Below are 11760 nucleotides of genomic sequence, written 5' to 3' on the forward strand. Positions count from 1 at the left end.
CCAAATAAATGTCCTTCACATTAAGGAAGTTAAAAGTTGCAATACCACCCAGAATGAAGCAAGATAACAGCCAAATAGAAATCCCTTTTAAAGAGGTCCCTGTGGGGTACACTTCAGGGATGAGTGACACAATAGAACCAAGGTTGTTTAGTCTACGGTGACAGAACTAGAGCTGAACAAAAAAAAAAAAAAAATACTAACAAGCTATACTAACTTAACCAAGAGAGCAAGTCAAGAGTGAGAAGACCAGACAGAGTAGTGTGTTTGGGGTGGGGCGAGGGGTACAAAAGGTCAAAGTAAAACATTATAGGCTAAAGTAGTTGCCAGTATATATGAGACATCTTGTTTTTTCCCAATTCTTTTAACCAGTTGTGAGATTTTGGAGGTCAGAGGATCTATCTCTTTTTGAAAATAATATGGGTACACAACTATGTTCAGTACTGTAATATTACCCACTCTTAGTGGGCTTTGAAGAACCATGAGGCATGGGTTTATGGGTATTATATTAATAGAATGCATTGGTTAATTTTGTTGAGTGGGAATATAATCTGGTCCTAGGTTTCTATTTTGCCCATAGCTTTCCCAATCAACCAAGTACTGACTGCATCTTCATTATGGCTGAGAATAAAGGATGACATGACTTATGATCTTCTCTAAGCATCAAGGGAGAACAAGAGCTGGTTGGTGAAACTTGAGGATGAGATTAGATTTGCAAAGTAACATAGCAAGTGTAACACAGGGTGGCTTCTTAAGGAGCTGGAATTGGAAAATTACCAGTGTGATTATTTGAATAATGAGGAGCAGTTCAATAGCATGATCTCATAACTTTTCAGAAGTGAGGTACAGAGAAGGTTTCTGAAACTTAGCCAGGCCTGGTTTCTGAATGGAAAAGCAATTGAATACCCTTCTATAAACTGCCAGAGAATTTTTGAGCATAGTTTGTATATTTACCTAGATGGCTTCCATTCCTCTCAAAAAGTTGTCTGCTTTTTAACAAGGGCTGAGGAGAGTGGAGAGACAGACAGACAGAAAGACAGAGGAGGCGGGGAGAGAGAGAGAGACAGAGAGAGAGGCGGGGAGGGGAAGTGGGGGGGGGGAGCCATAGTTTTCATAGAAAGATAATAGACTTAAACTCTGTGGTGAGATTAATATAGTCCAATAAGCCTGGTGCCATGAGGTTTCAGGTTCAATTAATCTGCTTTTTTTCCTAAGAGGTTTAGAGGTAGTATTGTCTGGCACAGAAAAAAAAAAAATAAATGAGGTGGGAAGGAAATTTGTGAAGTTAAAGTATTCCTCCTGGGAATAACTGAACCATGTTAGCAGCAGTTCAGAGTTTTCAAAGAGAAGAAAGTAATTTTTTTCCAACATGCTAACTAACAAATTCCAACCCATACTTTTAAAAGAATCTTTTCTACAGTCCCTATCCTACATGAAACTATATGTTGCAAGGGGTCATTCAGACATTATTTTAAGAATTCCTATGATGGCCAAGGTAGCTCATTCCATTTTCATAAAGCTTTGATGATTGATGTGTGTGTGTGTGTGTGTGTGTGTGTGTGTGTGTGTGTTCCACCAACATCAAATCTAAACATCTCTCTTTGTAACTTCCATCCTAGTTCCTCCTAGAAATATTCCTGCTATTTCTGCCCTCTTGGGACTAATATACATTTTATTCCTTCTTCTATCGAGCAGCCTTTCAAGAGGTTAAAAATAAAATGTTCTCCATAATTTCACACGTATAACCTTTATCTGGTTGCTTACCATCTCAGGGAGGGGGGAGGGCAGGGGAGGGAAGGAGAGATAGAATACGGAACTCAAAACTTGAAATAAGAATGTTCTTTTTTTTTGTAAAGAGTTTAAAAATAGCTATCATGACCCTCATGGTTCTCTCTTCTCAAAGGTAAACACCTTGAGATTTTAAAAATTTATTCCTCTAAGGAATAGGCTAAAGGTCCTTCAATATCCTGGTTGCCCTGCTCTAGATCTTCTGAAACTTAATGAATGTCACTCCTGAAAGCCATTTCTCAGGACTGTATGAAAAGGTTCAGATGTAGTCTGATTAGTACAAAAGGACTATCAGCTCCTTTTTCTTGTAAACTATACCTCTCAAGATCAAGAACACACTAATTTTGTTTTGGCTATTGGGGGCATCTAGGTGGTACAGTGAATAGAGTTCCAGGACTGAAGTCAGGAAGACTCATCTTTCTGATTTCAAATCTGGCCTCAGATACTTACTAGGTGTGTTTCCTAGAGGAAATAACATAACCCTGCTTGAGTGAGTTTCCTCATCTGTAAAATGAACTGGACAACAAAATGAGAAACCACTCTTTGCCAAGAAAATCCCAAATAGGGTAAGGGAGACTTTGATACTGAAAATGACTGAGCAACAAAATCATACTATTTATCCATATTGAGTTTCTATTATGGACCAAAACCTTTAGGTTTTAAAGAAAACCAAATATTGCCTTCTAGCCATTCCTCCCTCATCTGGAACTTGTATGGGCGATTTTTGGTATCCAAGTATAAAACTTTACCTTTATTCATACTATTTTTTTATTATAACATTGATCTATTAGATTTTCAAGGTGACTTCAATGAACTGGTGCTTTGACATTGGTCTTGCAAAGGGAGGGACTCTGCAGAGAGTACATGTAACAGATGGTGTATATTATAACAGAAAGAGAAAATTTCCTACAAAATTGAGCTTAACACAACTTTAAAAGAGCTTTGTCAATAATCAAATCAAACAATGAGAGTTCTCAAAAACATGTCTAAGGGAATCCAGAATCTTAGTTGTTATACATGAAACATAAAATAAAACAAAAATGGAAACATTCTTTACAATTAATATTACTATGGTCCTCCCTTCTGGAGGTAAATTGAGAAAACAATTGCTGCGATATTAATTTTTAAAAATAATTTTTATCTTTGTTTCATCACTTTTTTTTGCATAATCTGCCTAATGATCCTCATGCCATTATGAGAAATTTAAAAACCTAATATAATTGGTAACAGATGTCAAGGCCAAATTCAACACTTATTTATCATGACACCTGAGATAATTATGGGGGTTACCATAAAAGAACAGAGAAATGATGGGATATGAGCATTCCCACAGCAGTATGCTGTGGGAACACAATTGCTCCTAGAATTAACATTGCATTATGAAATCAAAACCATCCTGCAATGTTTCAAAATTAGATGAATGAATAGAAGAAAATACACATGGAAGAATAAAAGACAATAAAATTCAAACTAGGGAAATCTAAATGAATATGAACTTAATATTAATGAGAGTATTATAAAATATAAACTTGATCACATGATTATAAAAAGCTTTTACAAATATTCTCCTTGTTTTAAAAACTAAGTATAAAACACAATCTCAAAAGGATGAAAATCTCTATGAAAATAAACCCATACCATTACCATACCATTAATTTTAAAATGTAGGTGTAATAACATAGAAATCCTATGTAATCTCTAAACTGATACTATATTACTCTGAGTGAATTCAGAACACTTTTGATTCCGGTATCTAAAATCCCCAATACTCATATCAATACCTTGCTGCTTACTTCTACATTTCTGTAAAATATGTACCCTTCCATGGCAAAAGAAGCAGAGTCTTGAACTATGATTGTCATTCTTATTCAGCTTAAGTTTTTCTTCTTTAACCCCTCTATATTGTCTGTTGGTCCTTTCATAATACAAATGCTTTAGAAGGTTACTAATTAAGCCTCTATTAAAGGGAGAGCACATTTCTAGCTCCCTTCTCCACCAGCAACCTCAGGAAAGTGAGTGCATCAGAGTGCCCCTTCTTCTTCCCACCAGCAAACGTTACTTCCTGACGCCCCCCAAAAAAGACACATGGTCTTGCCCTCAGAGACGTTCACCTCATGGTGCAGCTTTTCTACAGTAAGTCTCCAGCAGGTGGCGTCATTCCAATCGTTACAACAGAATTAAAGTAGACCTTGTTATCAGCACCTGCACTAGGACTCCCAGACTACAGTAAGTCTTTTAGTCTTTTTGTACATGAACAGAGGGGAGTGGCTTCTGGGAATTTCATATTTCAAGCCCTTTGATGTAGAAGTTGCTAAATCTTTTGTTATCCTGACAGTGGTTCCTTAATATTTGAATTGTTTCTTTTTGGCTGCTTGAAGCACTTTCTCCATTATATGGGAGCTCTATAATTTAGGATCTCTTTAAGGAGGTGATCATGGATTCATGCATTTTCTATTTTACCCGCTTGTTATAGAATATCAATACAGTTATTTTTGATAATTTCTTGAAAGATGATTTCTAGGCTTTTTTTAAATCTTGGCTTTCAGGTAGCCCTATAAGTAGCCACTGTTGCTGATGATTCAGTCACTCCCAAGGCCTGCTTCTCATTTCCTAAGGCCAAGTTTGGACTAATGGGGCCTGCACTGGACTGAGTTCAACTCTCACCCTAGTCCAACAGACCTTGCCTGCCAAAGTTCTAAGTTGTTTCATGCTAGAAAAACATTTTACTCTGACTTTTTGTGGGTTCTGATACTCCAGAATTTGATTTGAGGCATTATTTTAAGTCTTTTATTTGTTTTTTGGGAGAAATCAGGTGAGTCCCTGTGTTTTCTCCCTCATCTTGGCTCTGTCCCTCTGCATCAGTAAAAGAAAAAAAATGGGGCAGCTAGGTAGCACAGCGGATAGAGCACTGGTCCTGGATTCAGGAGGACCTGAGTTCAAATCTGGCCTCAGACACTTAACACTTACTAGCTGTGTGACCCTGGGCAAGTCACTTAACCCCAATTGCCTCACACAAAAACAAAACCAAACAAAACCCAAAAAATATTGGTTTAGCATTCATGTTCAGCTGCCTTGCTGGACAATAATGATTATGTTACAACAATATATACACTATTTTTTTTTCTTAGAATTTATCTTTAAATGCAAGCCTGAATTGTGTTAATGTATGATCACCCTTTAGCATTTGTTGCTCTCATACCATGGGAATTCAATCACAACTTGAATTAAAAGGAATTTTTCTCTAGATGTAAATTTGTTAGTTTGAAAATTTGACTGTATTTGAGTCTACACAGAAATGCACATTGAAGTAAACTATTATGACAATTATCTGGAATAATAAAGTAAATATGTTGGCCTTAATTATCTGATCTATCTATCTGTCATGTATTTTCGGCTCTACATTTTTGGTTAGAGAGCTTAGTGCAACCCTTCAGTTAAAACCTATAGATATACCCCTCTGATTACCTAACAATCAATGATATTGATTTGGATCTCATACTACTGACTGAAAACTGGTGAGATTCATAAACTGTGGGAAAGTACTTCTAAGAGTTTAAATACCATTGTTGGGAGACAGAGATTCATATTGAACAAATGGAACAAAACAAACTAACAAAAACTTTCACCGTCATTGATGTTAATATGTTTCATTAGTTTCATTCCAGACATGAAAAATATGTATGTCTGAATATTTAAACAAGAGAAAGCAAATTATTACATTTTCTAAAGATGAGTATCCATACTCTAGTTTGAGATATTTCCATTCATAAGCCAAAGGACTTATTTTTTGGCTCCCTAAATCCCCAACCCCACCCCCAGCCCCGTACACAGAGACCATATTATGACTAATGAAATATTTTACTTTGTTGTAATTAAGATACCTTATAAAAGAAGTTCCCACAAAGAAAAAGAAAATCAATATTTAAAAAATATGAATTATGCAGGTGTATTGGCTTGAAAAAAAACACCTGTCCTGTGAAAATATATTCATTTCTTTTTAAATCTAAAATGTGAACACTAAGCACCTTTTCCTTCTAATGTAAATCAGGGAGGGAAACCTATTAGGAGAGGATACTAACAAGGTTTTAGCATATAAGAATAGGTTGGAGAAATTCATTAAGTCCACAAGTCATTTAAAAATGTGAGTTAATTAAGCAATAGGTGATTCTCTTCTTTTTGTTATTTAGCTTAGTTAGCATTTCTACCTAATTACTTTGCATCTGCGAAATGTTTCCAGCCATGTTAGTTAACCCTTGTAATGTGCCTATGAAGTAGATGGATGACAAGCATTAGTGTGACATCCATTAGTGTATTCCTTTGAGAGCTGTCAAAGTGGAAACATAGGGAGGTTTAATGACTTTCACAAGATCACCCATGAAGTGGAAAATTTGGTATTGGATTCCATAAACTTTTAACTACCAAAGGTTCCAAACTGAATTTGAAGCTTGTAGGGTGTTGTGAATATAGTAATAAGACTCTGAAGACTTTTAAAAATCCTCTCGTCTATTTCCTTAGTGTATTGAACATTTTTTTCCATTCAACTGCTGTATTAGATATGTTTCTCTGTCACTTAACCATATAAAATGGTCTCATCGTAAAAGCCAATTGTCATAAGCTATTGTGAAAAAGATCAATGAGTTTAAAAGCTTCCCACCCCTTTTAACAGATCAGATAACCATTACATTCACTCTTTTGTGGGATAGAGGGGTGACAGGATTTTCATTGAGCTATTTTAACCACTTATTCATTTGAAACCAAGACCTTCTACCAAACTCTTTATCATCTCTGACTTTCTTGCTGCTTGTCACTGGATCTCAACTTCTGGGAACTGGGGTCAGCATTATTTCTACAATGACCTGATTCACTCTTATATCAATTTACTCAGATGGAAACTTATTGAGAATCATTCATCCCAGCAACTTTCAAATACTCTTATTGAATACCTAACATTTACATAGTGCTTTAATGTTTCAAAAAGCTTTACATATTATTTAATTTGATCCTCATCCCACTGTGAGTTATTATTATCACCATTTTACAGATAAACAAACCAAAACAGAGAGGTTAGCTGTCTTTCCCATGGTAATACAATTAACAAGGATTTGAACTCAGATCTTCTTGACTCCAAGTCCGGTGCTCTTACCCACTGTGCCACCTAGCTGACTACAGCTGGATCACAAAATACAAAAATTACAAAGGTCTTCACATATGTTGAATTGCATTGAATATATTCTAATCTACAAGTTGCGTTTTAGTTCATGGCTGTATATATTCTGATGGGTATTTACATTTTAAAAGACTGGATCCTTTGTACCTGCAGAAGGGAGAACTAAAAACAGTGACTGAAAGTTACTAGGAGCTAGATTTTGCTTGAAAATATATTGAGATTTCTCAATAATTAAAAGTAGTACAAAAATGGAATTAATCACAGTACTATATGTTGAGGTTTGCTCACAAGAGATCAACAAAGACTGAAAAATTCAAGTTTGAGATACAGCAGAGGGGATCCAGGATGGGAAGAAAGATAGAGGGAATCAAAAACTAAAATCTAGAAACACTGTCTAGGTCATATGTTACTATCATTGTGGACATAGAATACAATTAAATTGCTCAAACTGGGGCAAAACTTCAGAATTCAGTCTCACATTACTAGATACATCTAAATACCAGATACATTTTAAGGAGTTATTTAGATACTGCAGAAAATGTAAAAGTAAGTTATGTAGTACAATGGATAGTGCACAGGTCCTGGAGGCAGGAGTACTTGATTTAAAATTCAGCCTCAAACACTTATTAGTAATATGACCCTGGGCAAGTCATTTAAACTTTTTTGCCTCAGTTTCCTCAACTATAAAATGAGCTTGAGAAAGAACTGCAAACCATGTTAGGACCTTTGCCAAGAAAACCCTGAATTGGGTCACAAAGAGTCAGACATGACTAAATTAATATAGTAACAAAGAAAATGAAAGGAATATATTTTTATGTACACCTCTAATCTATATTACATACATTTATTTCTATCCATCTATACCACAGAGCAGAAGTTCTCAAACTTTTGGTTATTTGGACCCCTTAATACTTTTAAAGTATATCGAGGACCCCAAAGAGCTTTTGTTTATATGGGTTAAACCTACAAATTTTCATTGTGTTTGAAAAGGAAACATATATACATATAAAATAGTATTCATTGATTAATTTAATAAAAAGAATAAGAATTTCAGTATATAAGATGAATATTTACAACAAAAACGTAAGAATAGTGATATTGTTTTACATCTTTCGGCAGATGTATCTAATGTCTGGCTAAATAGAGAACAGCTGTATTCTTGTATCTGTTTCTGTATTAAATGTATTGTAATATGTTTGGGTTCTTTTTGAAGTTCATTGTAATATATTGGGGTTTTTTTGGAAGAAAATCTGGTTTCACACATAGATGTATTTAAAAAAAGGATAAGGTAAATAATATCTTAGTATTATTTTGAAAATGGTTTTTACCTGAGGTGGAATCAAGATAGCAGAGAAAATGTAGACTCAACTGAGCTCTCCCCCAAACCCTTCAGATCACCTTTAAATAATTCAATAAAATAATTTTGCAAGCAGAAAACCCACAAATGGACAGGATGAAATAATTTTCTAGCAAAAGACAACTTAGAATGTTGGTAGGAGAGGTCTGTTTAATCTGGGTGAGAAGCACAATCCAGTGCTGGCCACACTAGCACAGATTGGGCCCCAGCAAACCAGGAGCAGGCCTTGGGAGCCACTGAATTAAAATAGCAGCAACTGCTTCTGAAATCCTCAGTCCACAGACTGCCAGCGGGTCAAAAAAAACTGCTCAGAAGGAGATTACAGGGGCCTCTTTGCTAGCATTGAGGCAGGACTCTATTGCTTTGCCATACTTGGGTATTGGTCACTGTTCTGTGTGGCAGCTTCCCCGGCTCCCCTAGTCTGCCCTGCCAAGGACAAGCATTAGTCCACTAGAGCTTTCAGCTGCAGTAGAGCAGGGACCCTCATCACAGTTCCAGGGCAGAAAAGAGTACTTGTGTTCACTCACAGATAGAAAACTAATAAACACAATTCTCCTTAGATCATGACACCTTGGAAGAACTGAAAACTTATAGGTCCTAAGAAGTATCCCTGAAATCAGCTGCACAAAATGCCCAAAGCTTGGATCTTGCTCCCTGGAAGCAGAGTGCCTCTTTAAGAGTAAAAAGCCAAAAAATAAGCTGGGAAAATTAGCGAAAACATTAAAAAAAATTCTGACCATAGAAAGTTACTATGTTGATAAGAAGAGCAAAACTCATTCAGAAGATACCAAAGTCGAAGATCCAACATCCAGAGCCTCCAAGAAAAATGTGAATTGGTAGCTGCCCATGGAAGAGCTCAAAAAGTATTTTGAAAATTGAGTAAGTGAGAGGAAGGAAAAATTGGGAAGAGAAATGAGAATGATACAAGAAAATCATGAAAAATGAGTTAACAGTTTGTTAAAGGAGACACAAAAATACTGAAGAAAATAACACCTAGACAAAATAGACTAGGCAAAACTGTAAAAGAAGAAAAAAAAGTTAATGAGAATAAGAATGCCTTAAAAAGCAGAATTTGCCAAACAGAAAAAGCACAGAAGCTCACTGAAGAAAATACCTCCTTAAAAATTAGAAATGAGCAAATGGAAGCTAATGACTTTATCAGAAGTTGAGCAATAACAAAACCAAAAGAATGAAAAAATATACCCTATAAAATATCTCATTGAAAAAACACCTGACCTAGAAAATAGATACAGAAGATAATTTACAAATAATTGGACTGAGAGCCATGATTTTTTTCTGATAAAAGTATTTTATTTTTTTCCAGTTACATATAAAGACAGTTCTCAACATTTGTTTATACAAGCTTTCCAATTTCAGATTTTTCTCCCTCCCCACCCTCATCCTAGATAATCTGATATAGGTTATATATATATACATATATATATACATATATATATGTGGTATAGATGTATATATGTATATATATATATATATATATACATATTTCTGTATTAGTCATGTTATAAGAGAAGAATCAGAGCAATGAGGAAAAACCTCAAAATACAAAAACAACAGCACAAAACCCAAAAGAAATACTATGGTTCAATCAGCATCTATAAGCCAAAGTTATTTTTTTTCCTGGATTTGGAGATCCCCTTCCATCATGAGTCCCCTGGAACTCTCCTGGACCATTGCATTGGTAAGAAGAATCTAATCCATCACAGTTGATCAACACACAATGTTGATGATACTGTGTACAATGTTCTTCTGGTTCTGCTCATCTCACTTATCATCAGTTCATGCAAGTCCTTCCAGGTTTCTCTGAAATCCTCCTGCTCATTATTTCTTACAGCCCAATAGAAGTCCATTACATTCATATACCACAACTTGTTCAACCATTACCCAATTGATGGGCAACTCCTCAATTTCCAACTCCTTGCCACCACAAAAAGAGCAGCTATAAATATTTTTGTACATGTGGGGCCTTTTACCTTTTTTATGATCACTTTGGGAAAAAGACCCAAAAGTGGTATTGCTGGGTCAAAGGGTATGCACAGCTTTATAGCCCTTTGGGCATAATTCCAGATTGCTCTCCAGAATGGTTGGATCAGTTCATAGCTCCACCAACAATGCATTTGTGTTCCAATTTTCTCACATCTCCTCTGACATTTATTATTTTCCTATTTTGTCATATTAGCCAATCTGATAGGTGTCAGGTGGTATCTCAGAGTTGTTTTCATTTGCATCTCTCTAATCCATAGTGACTTAGAGCATTTATTCATTTGTCAATAGATAGCTTTGATTTCTTCATCAGAAAACTGCCTGTTCATATCCTTTGACCATTTCTCAATTGGGAAATGACTTGAATTCATATAAATTTGATTTAGTTCCCTACATATTTTAGAAATGAAACCTTTATCAGAAGTACTGGCAATAAAAATTGTTTCCCAGCTTTCTGTATCCCTTCTTATTTTAGATGCATTGCTTCTGTTTGTATAAATCCTTTTTAATTTAATATAATCAAAATAATCCATTTTGCATTTCATAATATTCTCTATCTCTTGTTTGGTCATAAACTGTTCTCTTTTCCAAAGATCTGAAATTTAGACTATTCCTTCCTCTCCTAATTTACCTATGGTATCACCTCTTATGTCTAAATTATGTACCCCTTTTGACCTTATTTTAGTATAAAATATGTTGGTCTATGCCTAATTTCTGCCATACTATCTTCCAGTTTTCCCAGCAGTTTTTGTCAAATACTGAGTTCCTATCCCAGAAGCTGGAGTCTTTGGGTTTATCAAACACTACATTACTAATGTCATTTACTACTGTGTCTCCTGTGCCTAGATATTCTATTGATCCTACCCTCTATTTCTTAGCCAGTACCAGATAGTTTTGATAACTGCCGCTTTATAGTAAAGCTCCAGATTTGGTACAGCTAACCCACCTACCTGTGTATTTTTTTTCATTATTTCCCTTGAAATTCTTGACTTTTTGTTTTTCCAGATGAATTTTGTTATTATTTTTTCTAGCTCTATAAAATATTTTTTAGGTAGTCTGATTGATATGGCACTGAACAAGTAAATTAATTTAGATTGAATTGCCATTTTTACTATATTAGCTCTGCCTATCCATGAGCAATTGATATCTTTCCAATTGTTTAGATCTGATTTGATTTGTGTGAAAAATGTTTGGTAATTGTGTTCATATAGTTCCTGGGTTTGTCTTGGCAAATAGAGATATGATTATAAAAGAAGTTAGATGTTATTTTTCAAAATTATCAAGGAAAACTTCCCTGATAGTTTCGAAACACAGAGTAAATTATAAATTGAAAAAATCCACCAATGACCTCCTGAAAGAGATCCCAAAATGACAATGCCCAGCAATATTCCACAGTTCCCAGCTCAAGGAGGAAATGTTGCAAGAAGCCAAAAATAAATAATTCAAAGTT

The sequence above is a fragment of the Dromiciops gliroides genome, chromosome 3 (genome assembly GCF_019393635.1).
Source record: "Dromiciops gliroides isolate mDroGli1 chromosome 3, mDroGli1.pri, whole genome shotgun sequence".
Lineage (NCBI taxonomy): Eukaryota > Metazoa > Chordata > Mammalia > Microbiotheria > Microbiotheriidae > Dromiciops > Dromiciops gliroides.